Source organism: Stenella coeruleoalba, assembly GCF_951394435.1.
Source record: "Stenella coeruleoalba genome assembly, chromosome: 20".
Taxonomy (NCBI): domain Eukaryota; kingdom Metazoa; phylum Chordata; class Mammalia; order Artiodactyla; family Delphinidae; genus Stenella; species Stenella coeruleoalba.
This window is the reverse complement of record NC_137166.1, coordinates 45068496-45093930: the sequence shown is the minus strand read 5'-3', so window position 1 is coordinate 45093930 and position 25435 is coordinate 45068496. Positions and strand designations below refer to the sequence as shown.

General features: G+C 47.6%; 1 protein-coding gene across 7 annotated transcripts in view; it reads right to left on the bottom strand.

The window, feature by feature from the left end:
* Positions 1-25435, bottom strand: part of SIPA1L3 (signal induced proliferation associated 1 like 3) — a 236409-nt gene that overhangs the window by 159098 nt on the left and 51876 nt on the right. Inside the window, exon 1 of one of the 7 annotated variants that reach the window (XM_079907729.1) lies at positions 8714-8726. The exons of the other annotated variants lie outside the window; for them this stretch is intronic. The gene's annotated coding sequence lies outside the window, so the exon portion shown is untranslated. Of the gene's footprint in view, positions 1-8713; positions 8727-25435 lie in introns of those variants that run through there. 7 annotated transcript variants of the gene reach the window in all.

Sequence of the window (25435 nt, the reverse complement as noted above, 5' to 3'; positions counted from 1 at the left end):
TCCCACCAAGAATGGCTGATGGGTAAACGGTGGGCTCTTACCACCTCCTACCTGTGTGGTCTTGGTCAAGTGACTAGAGCTCTCTAGGACTGTGTCACCATCAGTGCAGGGAGACTGGATAGCGGGTACACAGTCTGGGCTGGCATCCCAGCTTTGCCACTTCCTAGCTGAGTGATCAGGGCAAGGTCACTGTGCACCATTTCCTGACTGTGAAGTTGGGATGATGGCAATACTGGCCTCAGGGCGCTGTTGTCAGGATTCAATGAGATGACACAGGTAAGGGACTTGGGACAATGGCTGACAGGGCTCAATCAATGACTGTCATCATCATTACATTTTGTTAAATGGGAGTAACCATTTAAAGGTTTTGTAGGTAAAAGAGCTTAGTACAGAGCCTATTAGGAAGCAGCCACTCAAAAGCCAGCTACTGTTAATTATGTTACTATTATGGCCTCATTCATTCCCTCAGCAAAACTTAGTAAGGCATATCTTTGACGGAAGGGGTTACACCTGTAACCAAACAGATCTGATCGCTGCCTTTATGGAGCTGACATCACCGAGAGGATGAAAGGCCCTGAATATGCAAGCTGAGTAGTTCAGGGCAGAAGAGTGGGGTGTGCGGTCAGGGCAGGCCCCCTGAAGAGATGTCTCAGGGGAGACCTAAAAGAGGAGTGGCACGGGTAGGCCATAATGGGGGTGGGGTGTGGGGAGCAAGACAGGGGAGAAGAGGAAGGACTCCAGGGCTAGGGAACAAATGCCATGCGTTGAAGGAACCGAAAGCATGGCCAGGTGGCTGGAGGGCCATGAGTGCGCTGCGGGATGAGGCTGGGGACCAGCGGCCGGCAGCCAGCGGGGGCCGTAGCAAGCTTGGCCTGCCGGGCTGTGTTGAAGAGTTGGCCTTTCCGCAGAGAACTGCTCTGGGAATGTGGAAAACACAAGGGACACCCTTCATCCTCCAGGGGCTTGGGAATAAAATGAGGTTTTAGTGTCACTACAGTCAGTCAGGAAGTGCAGCCCAACTGGTATCCTCAGGGGTCCTGCTTAAATGACTCCCAGCCCAGAGGTCCTGGGAAAAGGATACAGTAGGTACGGGGCAGGGGGGCGGGGGGGCGGGGTTGGAGAGAGGGAACAATGACCCCAACCCTGCCCACAGCTGATTGGCCCAGAAAGAGCACCTGACCTCAACTGGCCTGTCTCAAGAACCCCTTCCCTGGCCCTGGTTAATGAGTCCAAAGGGAGACAGTTTCCTCTCCTTGGGTTGTTTTGGGCTCTTTGAGCCTGTACTGCAAGGTGTACAGCTTAGTCTGTGGGTGGTCGTCACACAGCAGAGGGAAAGGCAGAAAGAGAGACTATGGATATGAAAGAATGAATAAGGCAGACAAGGAATCAGGGCAGTAACAAGGAAGAGAATCCTGCTCGTGGCATTTGTGTTCTGGTTCCAATCCACAGGTCGGCTGCTTCCCAGCACCCATGCCACCCTTCCCCATGAGTGGTTTTGGGTGGGAGCAACCAGCCTGGTAGTATGCCCCACCCCTTTGCCACAGGGATTGGTTCAGGGAGGGTCACATAACCTGTGCTAGTCCAACAAGATAGGAGCTCTGAAGCTTTGCACTATGGCTGAAGGACAAGACACCCTCTCTATCTCTCAGGCCAAGGATGAGAAGACAAAAGTCTGGACCAGTGCTGGCAGCCAGTCTGCTACTTCCAAGGGAGCCAGGTTTGAGGATGACGCGGACAGCAGAGGGTAGAATGGAAGGACAGAAAGAAAGTGGGTCACTAGTGATGGCCCTGAGCTCTGGCCAACCAGCCCAGAAGCTTGCCCCACCTCTGGGCTTTCTGGTTGAGAGTCAATCCTTTCCCCTAGGGTTTATGCCCATTTGAGATGGTGTTTCTGTTACTTGTAACCAAGTAACTGGTACGCAGTCCTTCCTGAGGTCTTGCTTTGGTTCTCTGGGCCATCCCAGCACCCTCTAGTTAAATCCTCCTGTTTTGCCTAAGCTGCTAAAATGGCAGGCCTTAAGGAGCTCTAAGAGAGCAATACAGCAATTTGGTCAACAACATAACTTGTCTCTTGCCACAGTTTACCCAGCTGTAAAATGGGGATAATAATAATAAACACTTCACTGGGTTAAGAGGATTACAAATGATTTAAAGAATACCTAGCACATTGTAAATTCTCAACAGGTTAGCAATGATTACTCTAAAGCATTGAAGGGTAGCTGAAAGGTCTCAAGCCCAGAAAGCAATTAGCTACAGCCCTCCCCCATCTTGTTTGCTATTCCTTTGTTTAGGTCATCAAGTCCTTTATTCACAAACAGTCCCAAAGAACAAACAGCCAGCCCAGTTTCTGTCAGGAGGGTGGCAAATCTGGCCTCAGTGGGGGATCTGAATGAAAGAGATTTGACTCAACTTCTCCTGTAGCTGGTGGCGGAGGAAGCCCTCATGAGCTCATTTCTCCATCAAATACAAGCTGGCGTCTAAAGTTTCAAAACACAAGCTGGAACATGCTGGCACAGTCCCACGAGAGGACAAAGGAAAGAGCCCGGATGCCAGTGAAACCACGACATGGCAGGTTCCACAACTAACTCAGTCGGGAGGAGGCTCCTGGCTGGCTTCCAGCCACATCCGTTGTCCGCACAGCTATGAGGCAGCAGGAAGACTGGACCCTGCCACGTCTGTATCTACAGCTGGGAACTGGCATGGGCACAGGAAAGTCGGAAATAAACTCAGTCAGGAAGTGAGAACTGGAAGATGCTTCCATAGCAACGCCCATCTGGAGATCCCTGCCCACAGCTGGAAACATTCGGAAGCGAGCTTATCTAGAGATGTACACCAAGTCCATTTTTTCCATTTGCATCCGGAATATGTTACTTAAACTTTACTTACTTGGAGAGCCTCTGGGAAGCCTCTGTTCTATGGCTCAAAAAGTCTTATCCTTCTTCTGAATGTTCCGAACCTGGGGCTTAGCAGTGTAGCCAAGTGTTTCTTGCGTCCTCCCCCTCTGTGATGGGGCAGACTGTGTCTGCCTTGCTCACTGGTACCTAGTCTTCAACTAGGTACCAATTCAATGTTCAGCGAATAAATAAATCAACTGCTTTGTTTCCAATTTTATAGCTATTCATAACTTCAGCTAACAGGCAAGCACCTGTATCCACAGGGTAGTGAGCTGAGATGCACGACACCTCATGCATGAGGTACTTACTACTGTCAGGCCTGTTTAAAAAATAAGCCTGCTCCTCAAGGTCAGAGCCACAAAAAAACTGGAGTTCTTTAATCTCAAGAGAAGAATGGGAGACAGCGTGAATACCTACAGCAAGGCTGGGCAGCTGGAGGGATGGATGTTGAGGAACTAGCTTTGATATCAAGAATTTTCTGAGTAGAAATTTTCTAGGGCTGGAGGACATCTCGTCAAGGAAGGCTAGAACACAAGCTTCTCAAACATTAAACAGGGGCTTCCCTGGTGGCGCAGTGGTTGAGAGTCCGCCTGCCGATGCAGGGGACACGGGTTCGTGCGCCGGTCCGGGAGGATCCCACATGCCGCGGAGCAGCTGGGCATGTGGGCCATGGCCGCTGGGCCTGCGCGTCCAGAGCCTGTGCTCCGCAACAGGAGAGGCCACAACAGTGAGAGGCCCGCATACCGCAAAACAAACAAACAAAAAAACATTAAACAGACAGCTCCATTCTGGGAGAATTCCACCCAACTTCCCCAAAAGCCAGAGCTCACATGATTCCTTACCTTTTTAAATATTCTTCTTGCTTATGAAAGTGGTATATGCTTACATATACATACAAAAAACTTGGAAAATAAATGTGCAAAGAAGACTATGAAGTTATGCATAATCTCCCCACCAAATAACGACCACTGTAAAGACGTTAGCTCATTTCCTCCTGGTCTTTTTTTTCTGGTGTGTGTGGTACATGTACAGAGAAGTGAAGAGATTTTTCCCCTTTAAGTCTTTCACCTGTTCTTTTCTAGATTTTAAACATCAAATGAAAAATATTTTTAAATGGCGAAATTAAGTCTATTTCCCCAAACTACAGACTCGGGAAGGAAGAATGCTCCCCTCTGCTGATCCTCCAACTTCTGTTTCCATCTGAACCACTATTACAGACCAGTGGTTCTCAATCCTAACTCTGCATGACCGTAACAGTAGGATACAATAATCGCCACCACCACTATTAACTGAGCAACTACTTTAGAAGATGCCATTTTAAACATTTTACAGAGTATTTAATTTAACCTTTACAGTCCTATAAGGCAGGTACTATTATCATTTTATAGATGAGGAAACTGAGGCAGAGAGGTTAAGCGACTTTCCCGAGGTCACGTGGCCGTTAAGTGGTGGTGCTGGGATTTGAACCCAGGCCATCTGGCCCCAGGTGCCCTCTTTCCCCTGGTCCAACTGCTCAAGAACCTGGTAACAATGACACCGACTATGAGCTTCAGGGCAAGGTTCCCAACGTCCCTATTGCCAAGTTTGTCATCATGATTATTCATACTTCTCTCCAGACTCATTTTGTTTCCCAAAGGAAATAAGAAATTGCTGAAATTCAGCAGAAGTGAGACAGCCGGAAGCTACAGCTGACCACTTGCACACGTGGGTCTCTGCTGAGCTGCCTAAGTAACATTCTTAAAAGATGACCTTTCTGGAGGGGACCAGGGGTCAGTTACTGGGTGGATCACCCTCCACTGACTGAGACCCCACCCAGTGCCAGATGGGTTGTGAAAGCCCCACCCTAACTTCACCTCGCAATGGGATAGAGAACAGCCTGGAAAACTCACAGCCTACCACCTATTTACATGTGAATCTGGAGAAAGGGCTAGGGACCACAGCTATTTGACAGGGATGGGCAAGGACTGCTCTTGCATGTTCAGAGGCTTAGTAGGGCTAGAGTCAATATTTAGTCACTGTGGAGGATCAGCCAGTTATGTTTTTGCCAACATCACATAGATCTTTGGAGAAAAGCAGCTCCTGACTCCCTTTACCCCAAGTCAAAACCAGATGCACAACCAAGAGGGGTTTTCCCAGGAGGTAATCACTAGAGAGTTTGTCTTCCCTCCAGGCTAGGAAGGGAAAACCTCCATTTCAGGAAAAGGTCCCTGAATGCCTGGATCAGGGAAGGAGATGAGAAGTTGCGCCTTGGGGTCTGAGAGCTACTATCCTTCCAGGTGCTGAGCCAAAAGGATCTCCCCTCAAAGGGGATCCATGCAGAGAAAGGCTGGGGTAACAGAGGGCTATAAGGCTGTCATTTTTCCAACACCCACCTGGGCCCCGGGGTACTTCTCAATGCCTGTGTACAGCGGGGGCTCAGTAATGTTTCTCAACTGTCCAATCTTCAGGCTTTCTGTGTGTGTGTGTGTGTGTGTGTGTGTGTGTGTGTGTGTGTGTGTGTGTGTGTTGGGGGTGCTGGTTTTCTCAATTTTGTCAACATTCTAAAAAAGTAGAGAGAGAAAGGTACAATGAACTCCCAATGTACTCAAATGAAGATTCAGTAGTTATCAAAAAGTCTGCCCTATTAGCTTCATCTACTCCCTATCCATTCCTTTTCTTCCCTTCTTCTTCCGCCTGAAGTACTTTAAAGTAAACCCTAGGGACTTCCCTGGTGGTCCAGTGGTTAAGACTCCTCACTGCCAATGCAGGGGGCCTGGGTTCCATCCCCAGTCGTGGAACTGGACCCCGCATGCATGCCACAACTAAAAGCCCACATGAAGCAACTAAAAGATTCCACATGCTGCAACAAAGATCTCGCACGCGGCAACGAAGATTCCGTGTGTCGCAGCTAAACAAATAAACAAACAAACAAATAAATATTTTTTTAGAAAAGTAAATCCCAGACATTACGTCATCTCACCTTTACATGTTTCAGTTTGCAGGTCTGAAATATACAGATACGTTCTTATGTGTCCACAATATTAAGCTGGTTTCTTTACTGACCAAAATAACAATGAATTTTTTCCTAGAAGGTAAGACCTAGTGTTGACTAAGGAGTAGGGAAATGGGTCATCTCAGCTTCTATGATGGAGTAATGCCTTTCTGCAGGACCTCTTGGCAATGCGGATCCAAAAAGGTTTAACAACCTGCATGTATCTTCTGACTCAGCTCTTCTATTCATGTACTCATCAAAAAAAAAATATTTACTGGGACTTCCCTGGCAGTCCAGTGGTTAAGACTCTGTGCTTCCACTGCAGGGGGAGTGGGTTTGATCCCTGATTGGGGAACTAAGATCCCACATGCCGCGCAGTGTGGCCAAACCAAAAGACCAAAAAAAAGAAAAAAAAAAAATTACTGATGTCTACCATGTGCCTGGCAGTGTCCTAAGCATTTTTCTCCCTGGTACAGATGTGGAAATTGAGGTACAGAGAGGCAAAGTCATCTGCTCAGGGTTGCACAGCTCTTACATGCCAGAGCTGATAGTCGTATGCAAGCAAGCAAGGTTTAAATGACAACGCCGGGTCCCGGCAAGGTAGCATTCAGGGCCTTACACTTGGGAGGCCACTGCTCTAGGTTCCACAGAACACTTCCTACCTGCACTGGTGAACACTCTCTATGTGGAATCTACCGCAGACCCTACGTATGAGGTAGCGATAATTATATTAGTCCCATTTTTCAGATGAGGAAACTGAGTACGGCGGCTGAAGGTCACACTCCTCTATCCTGGCAAGGCTGTGGCGCACTGCTCATCCTTCAACCCTGCTTTAGACACCACCTTCAGAGATAGGCACATGACCTACTGCTACAAACTGCATGTTCTGTGCCCCCCCACCACCAAATTCATATGTTGAAACCTAATCTCCAATGTGATGGTATTCAGAGGTGGGGCCGTTGGGAAGTAATTAGGCCTGGAGGGCACAGCCCTCATGAATGGGATTAGCATCCTTATAAAGGAGGTCCCAGGGAGTTCGCTTGCCCCTTCTTCCATGTGAGGACATGGCAAAAAGATGGTCATCTGTGAACCAGGAGGTGGATCCTCACCAGACACCGAATCTGCAGCGCCTTGACCTTGGACTTCGCAGGCTCTAGAATTGTGAAAAAAGAAATTTCTATTGTTTGTAAGTTACCTAGTCTATGGTATTTTTGTCAGAGCAGATTTAAAGAACCTGAGGACAAGAAAGCCTCTTTTCACTGGGTTGATAAAGCAGGAGAATTTTCACCTGAACCCAGACAGTCTGTACAGTGAAGCCAAGCAGAGCAAGGAAAAGCGACAGAGCCCCCTTATCACGCTAGGTGTGAAGCTCCGCCCTCCAGACTTCCCAGTGACAGAAGACAAATTCATCTCACAATCAAAAGAGCCTTGATTAACCCACCCAGCATGCACTGTCCCATCCCCCCACTTTTGTTTATGCTGTACCCTCTGCCTGGGGCCCACCCTCCTCATGCCATTATCCCTATGCACCTGGCAGAACCCCAATGCACCTTTCAAAGGCCAGCCCAATCACTGGCCATGATTCTCTACACACTCTTCTCTCTTCTCTACAGCTCGCTCTCCCTGACCATACCCAAGCAGAATTTCTCTTTCCTCTGAGTTCTCCCAGCACCTGGGGTTCACCACTCAACACCCTGCATTACAACCATCTGGGTGTCCCCTGCCGGCAAGGCAGTACCGTACAGAGGTTAAGACCGCAGGCTCCGCAGAAGGAAAGACGTGGGTTCAAATCCTGCTCTGCCACCACAAGCTCTATGAGATCCTGGGCAAGCAAGTCATCTTCTCACCTCTCTGATCCTTGGTTTTTCTCATCCTCCGAGGGGGTAGTAAGAGAACACACCCGCAGCAGACAGTTGGTGGTATAGCTTATGGCCATTCCCAACTCCCACTTCTTGTGCTTCCTCCCACCATACAGGCATCCACTCTCCCAGCCTCCCTTGCAGCTAGGGGCAGCCAGTGACTCCTTTACAACCAATGAGAGACAGAGACGTCTGCTGGGGTTAGGGGTGTCTATGGGCACATATTCCCTTTAGAGAGGAAAGGCACAAGAAGAGAAAGCCTTTCCCCCTGCCTCTTCTCCCTACTTGGGATACTGTGCATAAGGATGTGATCATAGGGCTGGGGTGGCCACCCCATGACCATGCAACATCAGGATGAAACACATGTACACAGAGGGCTGTGAAACAGAAGGAGAGAAAGCACCCAGTTCTCGGAGGTGTCACTGAACCTCTGTACCCACTGTGGAGCCAACCACACTTTGCAATGAGAGAATCACTCGTCTCTACCGCTCAGCCAAGATTCACCAGGCATCTTGTTTCTTGCAGCCCCACGTGTCCTCACTGACATATCACCTCACAGAGCGGGGTTTCAACGCCATCATGCGTGTAAAGTGCTTAGTATGAGTGCTTGTTGGCGCTCAGTCGATGTCGGTTAAAGATCATTACCATTATCACAATAAGCTGCTCGAGGCCATACCACAGCTTCCACATCCCATGGCAGAGAGAGCAGGTGCCAGCTGCAGACACCTGGTACATTTCAGCACCCGTCCTGCTGCCTCTGACGGAGGGAACTACAGTCACCAGGGCTGCTGCCCTACGCTGAGGCAGCTACAACCCCTCCTTCAGTGGCATGAGACAGCCAAGGAGAAGAGAGGCAAAGGGGGTCTAAAAGCTCAGCAGCCTCCCGAGGGAGGCTCAGGCTTTCCAAGGCTGAAAAACAAGGTTAAAAGAATCTGTACGCACTGACACCATTTTTGCCATATCCTCAGACCACCTGTAATATGACTTACTTTGCATTTTTCTTTAACTGCACTCACTTTTATTTTGGCTTGCATACCATCGTTAGCCTCACCCAAAGCAGAAACAGCCATGGGATACTGGGCTTGACGAGCTATTGAAATTCTTTTCCTGTTACACATGAAAATAAAAGTACAGCTATTAAAATGTGTAAGGTGTTTATTCATACCACCACCTCAAATTATCTAGTGGAATGATCTGACTTTGGGAAACCTGTCCCTACGGCAATAGGACATCATTGCTAGTCAGCAGCTCCTACCCCGCTCCCCTTTCCTTTGCACATTCTTTCACTTACATTCTAGAAACACAAAAGCTCCAATGCTAGCTGTAAACAACCCCTCTGGAGACTGAGATCTCTCCCAAACTCCCTCATTCGGGCTCTGTCCCCCTGGAATAGATCCATGGTTCATACTTTTCACTTACATTGTCTTCCAGGATGGGTTTTTAATAATAATAATAATAATAGCCAATGTGCACTAAAGACTTCCCCTGCGCTACGTACTGCTTTAAGGACTTTATATAGAAAAACGCATGATCCTCACATGGCCCCATGTAAAGCAGTATCACCCTCAGTTCACAGATGAGGAAACTGAGGTTCAGAAGGGATTAAGTCACTTGCTCAAGGTCCCCCAGTGTGGATGTGACACAGCCGGGGTTGAATCCAGGTGACTAACCCAGGGGCCCACCCTCCTAACCTCCTCACTACCCTGCTGCCCCCAGAACAGCCAGCGCTGACCAAGCTCTGTGCCGACTGAACACTGACATTGAGGAATTTGCCTAAAGTCATGCAGCTAGGAGCTGGAATCCAGGCTGGCCAATCCCCACGCTCACCCTCGCCCTGCATAACTGCCCACGCAGCCAGCACATAAGGGAACCGGAGTGGAACTCGGGCCTGAGGCCCTGGTGCACCTCCACTCCCCGGCTTCCTCACGTCCCCTTTTAGCTCAAGTTATTCAGCCCCAAGAGGCCAACTCTCCTCTCAAAGGAGGAAAAGAGTCCCTGACACAACCAGACAGAGCCTCATGTCACTGTCTCTTGTGCCTAAAGGGAAGCTGGCTGACCAAAGTGGAGTTTTCTAAAACCGGCACATTCATAACATTGTTCTGTGCAAGGTTTTCTCCTCCCCTGGTTGCTAGGCCTCAGGCCCATTCTTGATTGATAATTAAATCATGATAGCTAATGCTTGTGGGGCTATGAGCACCAGGCCCTGTGCTAACTGCCTCACAGGTTCTGGCTCACCGAATGCTCACAGCATCATTATGAAGTAGGGACTAGCATAATCCTTGTTTTAGGATGAACAAATGTGGCTCCATAGAGGCTGAAGCTGCAACTAAGACGTGGCACAGCCAAAGAAATAAGGAAATAAAGAAATATTTTAAAAATAGGGCTTCCCTGGTGGTGCAGTGGTTGAGAGTCCGCCTGCCGATGCAGGGGACATGGGTTCGTGCCCCTGGTCCGGGAAGATCCCACGTGCCGCGGAACGGCTGGGCACGTGAGCCATGGCCGCTGAGCCTGCGCGTCCGGAGCCTGTGCTCCGCAACGGGAGAGGCCACAGCAGTGAGAGGCCCGCGTACCGCAAAAAAATAATTAAAAAAAAATAATAATAAAATAAAAATAAATAAAAACAAAGAGCCTAGTGCCTACAGTGTGACTCCAAAGCCATTAGCTGAAAGCCTCTGCAGCCTCACACCCAAATTCCAAACGTCCCAAATCTCCACCCTGTTTCCAGCAAGCCCCCTAAGAGAAATCGGTCTCTAATTCCAAGAAATCACGGTGGACTGTCATCTCTGCTACAGGGCATCACAGTGCCAGGGAGCCCTGGTCAATTCCGAGGGCAGGATACAGCTCGGCAGCTGCACACCGCCTGGTAACTGCTGCTCTGCGCTGTTCCCCCTTCTCAGTAATGAGCCCACTGAACTCAGGTGCAGGTGGGGCCCAGCAGCCAGGCTAGGGCTTTCCAGGATGAAGATGACTGGCCAGTGACAATGCTCTCTCCCCAGCCCTGCCCTTAAGTTTTCTCCACGGCCTTTGTTGTTGTTGTTGTTGTCTTCTAGACTGAGGGTTTTATTTTTTTAAATTGTAGTAAAATATATATAACATATAATTTGCAATGTAATGACTTTTAAACATACAATTCAGTGGCATTAACCACATTCACAATGTTGTACAACCATCAGTGTCTAATTAATTTTTGTTAATTATTTTAGTACTGTTCAGTTTGTTATTTCTACAGAGTAATTTTGGGTAAGTTTTCTCTCTCTAGGAGTGGATCTGTTTCCTGTGAATTCTGAGCTTGATTGGCATAAAGTTATTCACAATATATGTTTAATCTCTGCAGCATCTATACTTGTGTTCTTTTTTGCTTTTTAATTTTCTTTAAGCCTTCTCTCTTTTTTAATGAATAATCTTGCCTGACTTTTTCCTATTAATTTTCTTTTTTTTTAATTTTTATTTTATATTGGAGTATAGTTGATTAACAATGTTGTGCTACTTTCAGGTGTACTCCACGGCCTTTGTTCTGGGGACGTGGGGAGCCGTTTCTTCCCTGAAGGCCTGGAAGTGGGACTGCTCCTTGCTGCACTGGCAGGGCCTTTCTCACATCCCCAGAGAGATCAAGCAGTGAGCAATCTCAGTCCTGTCCAACCTCCCGATATGTCCACAGGGTGCTTAAGAGCAAGGACTCTGAAACCAGATGGCCTGGGTACAAATCCCAACTTTGCCACTTACCAGCTGTGGGACCTCAGACAAGTTATCTCCCCTCTCTGTGTCTTAGTTCCTCATCTGGAAAAAGGGGATAATAATGGTACCAATGTCATGGGTTGTTGTGGGGATTTAAAAACACTTAGGGGGCTTCCCTGGTGGCGCAGTGGTTGGGAGTCCGCCTGCCGATGTAGGGGACACGGGTTCGTGCCCCGGTCCGGGAAGATCCCACGTGCCGCGGAGCGGCTGGGCCCGTGAGCCATGGCCGCTGAGCCTGCGCGTCCGGAGCCTGTGCTCCGCAGCGGGAGAGGCCACGACAGTGAGAGGCCCGCGTAACGCAAAAAAAAAAAAAAAACACTTAGAGTAGGGCCTGGTGCTAAGAGCTACATAAGTGTTTGCTACTGTAGTTAAGAGTGGCCCAGTTAAGCACATTCACACCCACTGCGAGGGCAGAGATTTCCACCCGGCCTCTAAGATGCTGTGATTACCCACCAGCTACATATTTTTTAAAAAAGCAGATTCTCTCAAAGGAGCCCACTGGCCTGCTGGTGGCAAAGGGCACAGTCGCCTAGAGTTGGGGTAGGGTTCTTGGCTCCTGCTGACCAGCTGTGAGACAGCAGTAATTATGGTCCACTTATAATTATTTGGCTTGCTTGGAGGTTTGTGTGTTTATTCTTCGTACGAATTCTGACCCCACCCAGAACTAAAGCAGCCATGACCTCTGCTGCGGGGCCTGGACACACACCTGTGTGCCCACCTGGCCCAGAGATTCCCAGGCATGGCTAAGCTTGAGGGCTTTAGGCCACTGGTTTGCTTCTGAGGGCAATTTCGCCACCCCTACCCCAGGGACAGTTGCATTTTTGAATATCATGGCTGGCGGTGGGGGGCTGCTACTGGCGTCTCATGGGTAGTGGCCAGGGATGCTGCTAACTGTTCCACGATGCACAGGACAGCCCCACAACAAAGAATGATCTGCCCTCAACGGTCGACAGTGTCGAAGCTGAGCAACCCTGGGTCTAGGCTCTCAAACTGTAAAGAAGGTTGAATCACCAGGGGAGTCGGTAAAAATGCAGACTGGGATTCCGTGTGGGGGTCTGAGATTCTGCAGGCTGTGACGCCAACTTCTAGACTCTTGAACCTCAGAGTTGTGGTCCAGGGAGCAGCGGCATCAATAACACCTGGGAGCGCCTTAGAAATGCAGACACTCGCCCCTCCCCAGACCTGCTGAATCAGAATCTGCATTTTAACAAGATTCCCAGGTACATTCAGTGATTGGAAATCCTGGTGGCACCTTAGGGAGCACTGAAAAGATTCTCCCTGCTTGAGCCTCAGGCCCTTCACATGGTGGGGGGCGGGGGAAGGCCTGGGGAAGTTTTTTTTTGCGGGGGGCGGGTTAGGTTTTAATAGTCCAGCTCCACCCTCCCAATTCAATAACAATTCAGTCTCAGGGTTGAGAAGCACAGAAGCGCTGCCCTGGAGGAAGCAGTCTTTTCTCCCTGGCAGGTAGGAGCAGTCACCCTGTAGAGGCGCCACACAACCCCTGACCCCTGGTGACAAACACCCTATCAACTCTCAGCTTCCTGGCATTGAATAACCTGTCCCCCAGAAGCAGCGGCGCTTTTGGCACCCAGAGCCTGGCTGTCTGCCAGACGCCAAGCTCCTGGGCAAGAACTAGGCCTATGTGGAGAAACAGGAGTAAATCCAAGCGTCTTAACTGTGCACAAGAAACTAGAAGGAAGAGGAACTTATCTCACTGTGGTTTCAAATCGGAAGGTAATGATAATGATAGCCAGCACTTCCTGTGTGCACGTTTCTAAGCATAGGAGCTATTTTCCCTATTCTACAGATGAGAAAGCTAAGGCAAGGCACAGGTGAGCTCCTTGCCCAAAGGTCACACAGCTGGTAGGTGGTGAAGCCAGAGTGGAATCCCAGAGTCTAGGCTCCTCCCTGCTGCTCTGGTCTCTCCCACCAAGATCTGGGGCTTTAATACCTTCCTCACCTTCAGTACGAAGAATCCCCCACATCCCCAAGAAGCAGGCTCGGTGTGGCCAGGTTGCTTCCTGGCACTTCTCCAGGGCAGCTAGCTTTCAGCTGTCCTCCTTTGCGGAAGAAGAAAGTGGGCTTCCGGCACAGAGCACTGAGACTTCGCTGTGCACAACAGCACGGCTAGGCCACCTTTGAGACAAAAAAAAAATGCAAACCGCATTCTTGGCTGGGAAGTCGGAGAACTCAGCCGTGGGGCAAAGGGTCTCTTCCTCATGGCCTGAAATCCCCGGGTTAGGGCTTTGAGAACGTCGGTAAGAGTGAGGCAGGGGCCAGGCCTCTGGTCCCCGCATGCCTCCTTCTAGGTGCTGAAGTCAGCCCTCCACAGCCCTTCTCTTTAAACACTCCCAGGGATGGAAGAAAGCACAGGCTTCAGGGAGGAAACTCAGGGCCCACAAATCCCTCCCACACATTCTCACCCTTGTTCACCTAACTGAAGCCAGGACAGCCTCCTTTCTTTTCCTACAACTTGCCAAGCTCATTCCCACCTCAGGGCCTTTGCACTTGCTGTTCTCTCTGCCAGGCACCTTCTTTCTTCACCTCTTTGCATGGCTGGCACCTTTTTATCCTTCAAGTCTCAGATCAAATGACATCTTCCTGACCCCACTAGCCAAGGTAGCCCTCCTACCACCGCTCACATCTCAGTATCCTGCTTCAGTTTAGTTTAGCACTACCAATCACCTCCGATATACACTGTTTATTTCTAGTCTGTCTCCCCCACTGGACCTTGCACTCCAGGAGGGCAGGGACTGGGCCTGTCTTGTCCACTGTGTACTTGGGGCTTACAACCTTACAACAGTGCTTGGCGTGGAGTAGAAGGCATATATATATATACACACACACACACACACATACATACATATGTGTGTGTGTGTGTATATATATATTTGTTGAATGAATACATGAATCTTTATTTCTATTCAGGTTAATGAAATAAATAACTATTATCTTCTTGCGGGTTCACCAAGACTACGACACTCTGGTTTGCTACAGAGTGGCCTGCATAGGAGATATTTGTGGAATAGCAGACCAGCCATGTTCCACAGCAATTTAAGGCATGATAGTAACAATTACAATTATAATAACAGTATTGCGGCTAACATTTAATGTGTACTTACTACGTGTCAGAAACTGTGCAAGGTGCTTTACTAGTTCAAAGTTCACTAATAGGCTTGAGATGTAGTATCTTGTTTTTCTCGTTGTTTTGCAGAGACGGACACCGAAGCTTGGAAAGGCTATGTCACTTGCCCAAGGTCACACTTTATCAAGGACTGAATACAGTGCAGAGCCCTTACCCACTGCCCTGCCCCATGCTGCACAGGGTGTATGGCAGTGCTCCCTAAGACTGGAACGACAGGGCATCTGGGAAAGTGACTCACTGTTCTCAGGAGATTCAGCCAGGCTGTGTCTTTCTCCCAACTTCTCCCACAAAGAACACAACTCCAAAAATTCCAACTCTGATCATACCTGTACTAAGCAAACATGTTGATCAGGGCTGGATTTACAATTCCACATCAGTGCCAAGCAGCCATTTTTGGCTGAAATCACTTGTTCTCAGGCTCATGAGTTGAACTTCATCTCCCCTGGAACTGAGCTTGTCTCTCTACACACCTGAAGCTAAGACTCAACTATTCTTCACAGTCAAAACTACCACATAACACCTAACAGCAGTAGATAACTCTCACACATGTGCCTGTTTTCCAGACACTTTAAAATTCCAATTTATTTAAACCTCACAACTACAGATTTGAACACCAGCCCATGGCTCCAAACTCTATTGACAATCACTACCCTCCACTGCCTATCTAACTCTGATTTGACATCTGCCCAGAAAATATTGCAAGTAAGTTCTGTTTAGCTGTTCGTTGTACCACTAGAGTCATTTATTTACTCATTCATTGACATGTTTTTAAAACCGATTACATGGTCAGGATTGGGCTAAGGGAAGTAGATGCAACACCCCCACCCTCCAAATGTTTGGCTTAGGGGGACAAATGAGAGAAAAGTCAATTTCATAACATCATACTTAATAGTGAGAAACTCAAAGCTTTGCTACTAAGATCAGGAACAAGACAAGGATGTCCCTTCTCACCACTGCTTTTCAACATTGTATTGGCAGTCCTAGCTAATGTAATAAGACAAGAAAACGAAATTTTAAAAATACAGATTAGGAAGGAAGAAGCAAAACTGCCTTTGTTTGCAGATGACATGATCATATGTCAAAAATACTAAAGAATTGAGGGGGGAAAAAATGACCTCCTGGAAGTGATTATAGCAAGGTTGCAGGATATAAAGTTAATATAAAAAAGTCAATCACTTTCCTATATACCAGCAACTGACAAGTGGAATCTGAAATTAAAAAGACAATTATCGGGACTTCCCTGGTGGTGCAGTGGTCCTCCTGCCAATGCAGGGGACACTGGTTCGACACCCGGTCCGGGAAGATCCCACATGCCGCGGAGCAACTAAGCCCGTGTGCCACAACTACCGAGATTGTACTCTAGAGCTCATGAGCCACAACTACTGAGCCTGTGTGTCACAACTACTGAAGCCCGCATGCCTAGAGCCCGTGCTCCCCAACAAGAGAAGCCACTGCCACGAGAAGCCCATGCACCAAAATGAAGAGTAGCCCCCGCTCACCACAACTAGAGAAAGCCTGCATGCAGCAACAAAGACCCAAAGCACCAAAAGAACAAACAAAAAAAGCACAATTATCATTTACATTAGCACCACCCAAAATGAAATACTTAGGTAAAGATACAATAAAATACATATAAGAGTGCTATATGAGGGCTTCCCTGGTGGCACAGTGGTTAAGAATCCGCCTGCCAATGCAGGCGACACAGGTTCGAGCTCTGGTCCAGGAAGATCCCACATGCTGCGGAGCAACTAAGCCTGTGCGCCACAACTACTGAGCCTGCGCTCTAGAGCCCGTGAGACACAACTACTAAGTCCGTGTGCCACAACTACTGAAGTCCACGTGCCTAGAGCCCATGCTCTGCAACAAGAGAAGCCACCGCAACGAGAAGCCCACACACCGCAACCAAGATTAGCCCCTGCTCGCCGCAACTAGAGAAACCCCACGTGAAGCAACGAAGACCCAATGCAGCCAAAAATAAATAAATAAATGTATTTTTTTTAAAAAAAGAACACTATATGAGGAAAACTACAAAATTCTGATGAAAGATATCAAAGAACTAAATAAGGAGAGAGATATTCCATGTTCATAAACAGTAAGCTTCAATATGGTCAAGATATCAGTCCTTCCTAGCTTGATTTATAGATTCTACATAATCTCAGCAAATTATTTTATGGATATTGACAAACTGATTCAAAAGTTTATATGGAGAGGCAAAAGACCCAGGAGAGCCAACACAATACTGAAGGAGAAGAACAAAGTGGGAAGACTGACACTAACTGACTTCAAGACTCCCTACAAAGCTACAATAGTCAAGACAGTGTGGTATTGGCTGAAGAATAGATAAATAGATTAACAGAACAGAATGGAAAGCCCAGAAATAGATGCACATAAATACAGTCAACTGATCTTTGATAAAGGACCAAAGGCAATACAATGGAGCAAAGATAATCTTTTCAACAAATGGTGTTAGAATAGTTGGACATCCACATGCAAAAAAAAAAAAATCTAGACACAGAGCTTACACCTTTCACAAAAGTAAACTCAAAATGGGTCACAGACCTAAATGTAAAATGAAAAACTATGAAACTCTTAGAAGATAAAATAGGAGAGGGGCTTCCCTGGAGGCACAGTGGTTAAGAATCTACCTGCCAATGCAGGGGACACGGGTTTGAACCCTGGCTCAGGAAGATCCCACATGCTGCGGAGCAATTAAGCCCATGCACCACAACTACTGAGCCCATGTGCCACAACTACTGAAGCCCACGCGCCTAGAGCCCATGCTCTGCAACAAGAGAAGCCATCGCAATGAGAAGCCCATGCACTGCAACGAAGAGTAGCCCCTGCTCGCCGCAACTAGAGAAAGCCCTCATGAAGCAACAAAGACCCAGCGCAGCCAAAATTTAATTAATTAATTTTTTAAATTAAAAGTTTATTTTTAAAAAAATCAATCTAACAAAATAAGCCATCATTGAAAAGGCTTATGTTATTGTGAGATAACAAATATAATTTTAAAACATTGAGCATTATGTAAAATAAGGGTTTTTAAATAAAGACTTGAGGATCATTTTGCAATATATACAAGTATCAAATCACTACATTGTACATCTGAAACTAATGTAATGTTATATCAACTATACCTCAATTAAAAAACCCCAAACTTAATCTTAAAAAAATGATAGGAATGAACTTATTTATAAAACAGAAATAGACTCACAGACATAGAAAACAAATGTATGGTTACCTAAGGGGGAAACGGGAGGCAGAGATAAATTAGGAGTTTGGGATTAACATATACATACTACTATACATAAAACAGATAACAAACAAGGACCCACTGTATAGCACAGAAAACTATACTCAATATCTTGTAATAATCTATAAGGGAAAAGAATCTGAAATAACTGAATCACTTTGCTGTATACCTGAAACTAACACAATATCATAAATCAACTATACTTTAATAAAGGAAAAAACAAACAAACAAACTTTATTTTTTACACATCTGTAATGGGCCTAACACAAGACCCACCTCATGGGGCTACTGAGAAGATTAAATGAGTTAAGCACCTGCAATGCCTGGCATACGGTGAGCACCCAGTAAATGTTACCTATTATTTTATCTCCAGCACTTCGGACAGCACCAGACACACAGTAGGCACTCCGTGGCCCCAGGGGGCTTAGTCATCTGCAAAGAGAGGTCCAGCCCAAGGGAGGAGCCGATCTGGGAGGCCTCTGGGAGCCAATGGGATTGTTCACTAGGAATCAGACAAGCAGGTAAACAGACCTGCCCCAAGAAACCAGTTTTTGTTTTTGTTTTTAATTGGAGTATAGTTGATTTACAATGTTGTGTTAGTTTCTGCTGTACAGCAAAGTGAATCAGTTATACATATATCAGTCTTTTTTAGATTCTTTCAAATTCAGAGTATTTAGGGTTCCCTGTGCTATATAGTAGGTCCTTATTAGTTATCTATTTTATATACAGTAGCCTGTATACGTCAATCCCAATCTCCCAATTTGTCCCTCCCCCGCTTTCCCCCCTTGGCAATCATAAATTTAAGAAACCGGTTCTGCAGCCTTTCTCTGGCTGCTCTGGGCCCAGTTCCCAGAGCCTACCCCTCGACTTTGGTCTAGGAGGTATAATTATTTCCCTGATTAGATAGATACAACTCAGGAGGCTTTAAAACTGTGTCCCTCACAAGCTTCCTTCCAGCACTTTAGATTGGGGGCCAGCTGTTTTGCCACATTCCACGGGTCACTTTCTGCAAACTGACCACAACACGGACACGTGTAAAATGCTGGGATGCCTCATGATGGCTAGATTGGTAAATGAGTTTATATGCTTGCAAATATTCACTGAGCATGTCTGTGATTATGTTATTTGTATTCTACTGGGAGAGACAATTAGGAAACTATTTCCCAGCCCTCCTTGCAGTTAAGAGTGGTCACGTGACTTTATATGGCCAATAACATAAAGGGAAGTCTGGTGGAATTATCATTCCTGACTAAACGGACATTCCTTTTCTCCAGGTATCTGCAGATGTTCTTTGGAAAAGATGTTACTGCAAATGAAGGGAACTGCTCTCCTGAAATGGGGGTGGTACTGCCATCACTGCCATCAAGTTCCCCTGAGTATACAGTGGACAGACCTCCGGATGGAAAGCAGAGGGTGTACAGTAATGTGATAATAATAGCTGGCATCCCCTGATGTCACTACTTGCTGTGCACTATTTTAAGTGCAATACAAATGTTACCTCATTTCATCCTTAGCACAGGACCAAAAAGCAGGTATTACCACCTTCATTTACAGATGACCAAAATCAAGTACAAAGAGTTTAAGTAACCTGCCCAACATAGACAGTAAATGTAGAGGGACTACTAGAACCCAGGTGACCAGGCTTCCCAATCAAAAGTCTTCACTGTGAGCTACACTAACGAAGTTTGAGCCTGAGGCAGCCCTGTAAAAATAATCGAAGCTATCACTGCCACATACTGAGCCACTACTATGTGGCAACCTTAGAACCAAGCCCAGTGTGTGTTACCCTCCAAACACACCATGACCATGTCCACTGAAAAGCTGAGAGGTGATTGGACTTGACCTCTGTCACATGATTGACTGTTAAGGACCATGGAGGTCGGAGGTACAGGACTGTAAACCCCTAGACACCAGATCACGCCTCCTGGAAACAGCTGGCAGGAGACATTTTCTTTCATTATTAACCACACTCAGTAACCTGTTCTCAAGGACATTCTTGGCCTCTCCTTGGCCATGTGTGATAAAGGCCATGTGTACTTGGCCCCAGAGAAAAGCAGGGCATCAAAGGAAACAGAGCAGAACCCCACACCCAGGTGCTCCTAGAATCAAGGCCACAGTCCCTCCCTTGACCATCAGGCCCTTGCAGCTAGAGTAGGCCCCTCCCCTCTTGCTGTAGTCTCACAGGCCTCCTCTCTGCTCTGGGGGAAGCCACACTCCCCAGGACCTCGACACACACTGTTCTCCTGGCCTAGAATGCTCTTCCTCATGCCCCCCTTGCCCTGATACACATCTTTCCCTCTCCCTTAATTAACTCCTACCCATCCTTCAGTGTTTAGCCACTGGGCTGGATAACGAGAGATCTCAGGTTGTGCCGGTAAGTTAAAAAAAAAAAAAAAGCAAAGTGCAGGACAGGGTATGGAGTAGGGTGCATTTTGTATAAGAAAGGAGGGGAAGATAAAAATAGACATTCGTATTTGCATAAGGAAACCTTAAAAGGATATGCAAGAGACTAATACAAATGATTACTTACGGGGTGGAGAACAAGGTGGGCAGGGAAAGGGGTAGGAGAGCTGCTCAGTGTGTACATCTACACATGCGCACTCACACACAGAGGCATGCACACAGAATTGACTTTTGAAGCATACAGACGTATGACCTACTTTTTTAAAAGTGTCACAGATAAAAACCAGGCAGAAGCGATGGGCAGAGAGTCAGAGGTGGTCTGTGACCGCAGATCAGAATACATCCATCTGTGGGACTGCTTGATAATGTCTGACTCCCCCAGTGGCCTGAGGACTCCTGAGGTCAAGCCTGGACATGCTCGGGCTGCCAGTCAGGGGCCTCCCATGCAGCTGGTGCCCGAGAAATGCTCAGAGTGAGCGGGAGTGGACACACCATCCAACCCACTTCTAGCCACACACCTGGGCTTAGCCCACTCACTGCTTGCCTGTTTCCGTGAAATAAATTAATGGGTGAGGGGGACGGGAACACAGTTACTGCACAAGAAAAGAGCTCGAAGACACACTGCCTCGTGCAGGGATCAGAAACCTTTTCCTGTAAATGGCCAGAGAGTAAATATTTTAAGTCTGGGGGGACCACACGGTTCTGTTTCAAGTACGCAACTCTGCCCTGCAGTGTGAAAGCAGCCCTGGCAATATAAGCGTGGCTGTGTTCCAACACGACTTTACTCATGGGCACTGAAACCCCAAGTTCATCTAATTTTACATGTCACAAAATATTCTTTTGATTTTTTTTTTTAACCATTAAAAAATGTAAAAAACCATTCTTAGCTCCTGGGCCGTACAAAAACAGGCAGTGGAGGGCGGTGTGGGGGGGGTGGGAATAGATTGGGAGTTTGGGACTGACATGTACACACTGCTGTATTCGAAATAGATAACCAACAACACCTATTGTATAGCACAGGGAACCCTGCTCAATATTCTGTAAGAACCTAAATGGGAAAAGAATTTGAAAAAGGATATATGTATATGCATAACTGAATCACTTTGCTATACCTGAAACTAACACAACACTGCTAATCAACTATGCTCCAATATAAAATAAAAAAATAAAAACAATACAAAACAAAACAGGAGGTGGGCCGAATGGCCAATAGGCTGCAGACTGCTGCCCTTGGTGTAAACAGCTACCTTGTTTATGGTGTTGTATATACACAGAGAATTTCTGGAAGGAGTTAGGTCACAATGGCTAATTTTATGGAGGCTTCAGAGATGGGAAGGAAGCCCACTTTTTTATTCTTAAATAATGTACCACATACAAGTTAACGAAATATTGCTTTAAAGTTAGTACTGGGACTTGCTGGTGATCCAGTGGTTAAGAATCTGCCTTCCAATGCAGAGGACGGGGGTTCAATCCCTGGTCGGGGAACTAAGATCCCACATGCCGCAGAGCAACTAAGCCCACACGCCACAACTACTGAGCCCACGCGCCACAGCTAGAGAGAAGCCTGCATGCTGCAATGAAGAGCCCGCCTGCCGCAACGAAAGATCCTGCGTGCCACAACTAAGACCTGATGCAGCCAAAAATAAATAAATAAAATAAAGTTAGTACTTAAATGAGAAAGGAGGCTGTGTACGGGGTTAAGAGCCCACGTTCTGGAATAAGAATCCCAAACTTTTCCTCACTTGCTGTGAACCCAACAGGCAAGTTATTTTCCCTCTCTGAGCCTCAGCACACGGGGATAATATTAGCATTGGCTTCATGGGCTGTTGGGAGATTCCATGGGTTAAGCCTTCTGCACAGTGTCAGGCACCTGGAAAGTGCCGGCTATTATTATCTTTCTCATTAAGAGTCATTCATGGGGAAAAGCCCTTCTCCGAAGGGAAGCCTGAAACACGACTGCGGCTATGAAATTCCCCTCAAGAGCCTCCCAGTCCCACAGCGAGTCATCCAACTGTCCACATAATGGATGCCTTGTGACGTGAGGAAGCTCATTTGTATTAGCAACCACATTCCACAAAGATGCATCCTGGAGCCACGTCTGCACATCCTGTTCAGCAGAGAAAGCAGACAGCTTCCCAACCCAGGGTCTGTCCCTGACTATCACACTGGGCGGACTGCAGGGCCGTGCACCCATGAGATCACTCAGTGCCCATTTATTAAACGCCTACAGTGTGCCAGGATATGCAGGTAGACACCCCTCTGCACCCTGCCCTGGAGGGGCTGCAGGTGCAAACATGGGCTTCTTTTAAAACAACTGATGAGAACAGAGGGAGGGTAGACTCATTGGTTGTGTGCTCCTGCAAACCTCTTGCATTTCTCTGTGTTTATTCATTCAACAAATATATACTGACCTCCTAAGAGCCAGGCATTGTTCTAAGCTCTTGGTCTTAACCAGGACCCTCATTTTTCAGCTGTTTCCCTCTGAACTTTGAGACCTGTCAGGAAAAGATCTTGCACATCATTGTTCCTTCTCTGTCCTCTGTACTTAGCACCGGCCATGGTACAAAGCATGCAAATAACAACATTTATTGGGTCAAATTACTGAGCATGGAGGACACCTGGGGTCTGGGCCTACCTGTTATCTGTGCCCCAACTTCAGGTGACAGCAGCCCACTTTTCCTAGGACAACAGTTCCTCCCCATTTCCTCCTAGCTTGGGGAGGAGAGGGCTGTCAATCATGAGACCCTGCCCACCCACACAATACAAGCTTAGGCCAATCAGCTGCTTTTTTTTTTTTTTTTAAGCTGAGGGGAGAATCAAGAGACTTCTTCCCAACAGGATGGAAATTTTATTTTATTTTTTAAATTTATTTTTGGTTGTGTTGGGTCTTTGTTGCTGCGTGTGGGCTTTCTCTAGTTGCAGCGAGCGAGGCTACTCTTCGATGTGGTGCACGGGCTTCTCATTGCGGTGGCTTCTCTTGTTGTGGAGCACACGCTCTAGGCGCATGGGCTTCAGTAGTTGTGGCATGAGGACTCTAGAACGCAGGCTCAGTAGTTGTGGCATACGGGCTTAGCTGCTCCGCGGCATGTGGGATCTTCCCAGACCAGGGATCAAACCCGTGTCCCCTGCATTGGCAGGCGGATTCTTAACCACTGCACCACCAGGGAAGCCCGACCCTTCTATTCTTATCCCCACCTTACAGCTGACAAACTGAGGCACAGAAAAGTTGGGGAACTTATGAATTAGTAGTGAGGTTGGGATTCATGCCCAGGAGGCCAGCTCCAGAGTCAGAGCTTTTCACTGCTACTCTCCACTGGCTCCTCTACCCCTGGGCTGGCCCTGAACACCCACCGCGAGGTGCCCCAGGGCTGCTTGACCCCGGTTTCTCTTTTACTGCAGGTGGCCCAAGCTGGTTTCTGTTGCTTGCAACCCAAGAACCCTGATTGATAAACCAGGAATTGGTTTCACACTTTCTGCCAGATGGGCAGAAAATGCTTCCAAGTGCTACAGGGCAGGGGCAGCTTATAAACATTTTAGGAGGTGAGGTTGGTGGTCAGGGCATTTGGGGGCAGCCTGCAGCTGCAAGAGCAGCCTCTTTCCACAGCGGGGAGAAAGGGGGGGAAGGGAGGGGGAGAACCCAACAGGAAACAGAGAGCAAGGGGAGAATCAAGGAGAAACATTAGGGGAGAACTCTCCCCAAGGGACTGCTGTTGGCATTCGGGGTGGAACAACTTTGTTACTAGACCAATCCTCTGCATTGTAGCATCCTTGGTCCCCAGGTCCTAAACTCCTGTGGTGTCGCTGCCACTTCACTGTGAGACCAAAACCACCCCACACACTGCTGAATGCCTCCTGGGAATGGTTTCCAATGGCTGCAGCCCTGAGCCCCACACCAAGTCCCCGGTCTGGTAGCCCCTGTCCAGCTCTTTCCGAACTTGGATTCTGGCCTTAGGCTGGGTTCTCTGATTTTCTATTAGCTGTTAAGTCCCACAACACACAAGTTTTCATTACTTGTTAACAAGGAGAGAGCCCCTGCTACATGCCAGGAGCTGTTCTAAACGTCCTACATCTAGCAACTCATTTAACCCTCACAGCCACCAATGAAGTGGGCACCATGACCAAGGTCACTGCCATCTTACAGATGAGGAAACCGGGCCTGGATAGGCTGCAGGACTTGCTCGTAGGTGGGGGGGGCCTCGCTTGGAGGCAGTCTCCTCAGAGTCCAGTGGGACCAGGATTATGACCAGTGTCCAGGGCTTTCCAGTTCGCCCAGCAGGTGGTCTGCTTCTCCTCTGCCTGGATGCTGCCCACTCACCACCGATCAGCCTTAGGCCTCGGCACAGACAGACGTGCACCTCCTCAGGAAGCCCTCCTACCGCCCTCCCCCGACCCAGGACCTGCGTTCCACACGTTCATATGCCCTCCGAGCTCCCTGTATTTTTCCTTAATGGCATTTGTCACAGCGGCAATCAGTGCAGGTGAAGGAATCTGTTGAGTGCCTGAGTCTTTCGCCTCCCCTCTAGACTGTCAATTCCATGAAGGCAGGGACTTGCTTAATGATGTACCTGTGTCTGGTGGCCCAGATCTGGCCCCTGGAAATACTAGCTGAGTAACAAATCAACCACTTTTTAAAAATTCACATTTAAAACTAGGACAGCAAAACACTGGCCCTTAAAACTGAAACCAGGGTGAAGGGCTGGCCTAGAACCGAGGGAGACAGAGATCAACAGAGATGCTTGAGCATTTGAGTGGCGGAGCTGAGGAAGTGGGGATGCACCACTGGGCGCTGGAACAGAGGGAAGGGAGTCTGTGGTGGCGCCACCATGGAAACTCATAAGTCAGAATAAAAATAAATACTGGGGGAAACAAAAGCATGAAAGTAAACATGCTCCTCCGTCCAGAATTTCAAGCTTTCTACTCCTGCATTTCGCCTGCTGTCCTCACGACAATAGGGTTAATTAAGAGCACAGGCCAGAACCACATCTTCTATGTTCAAATCCCATCTCTGCCATGAATAAGTAACTATGTGATCTTGCACGGGCCAATTAACCCCCGTGCATCAGGAAAATGGGGATACAGCAGGATCCAGCTCATAAGGTTGTTGTAAAACTAGTTCACCCATGAACACTGCTAGGCACACAGTAAGCGCTCAGTAAAGACTACCTGTTACCATTA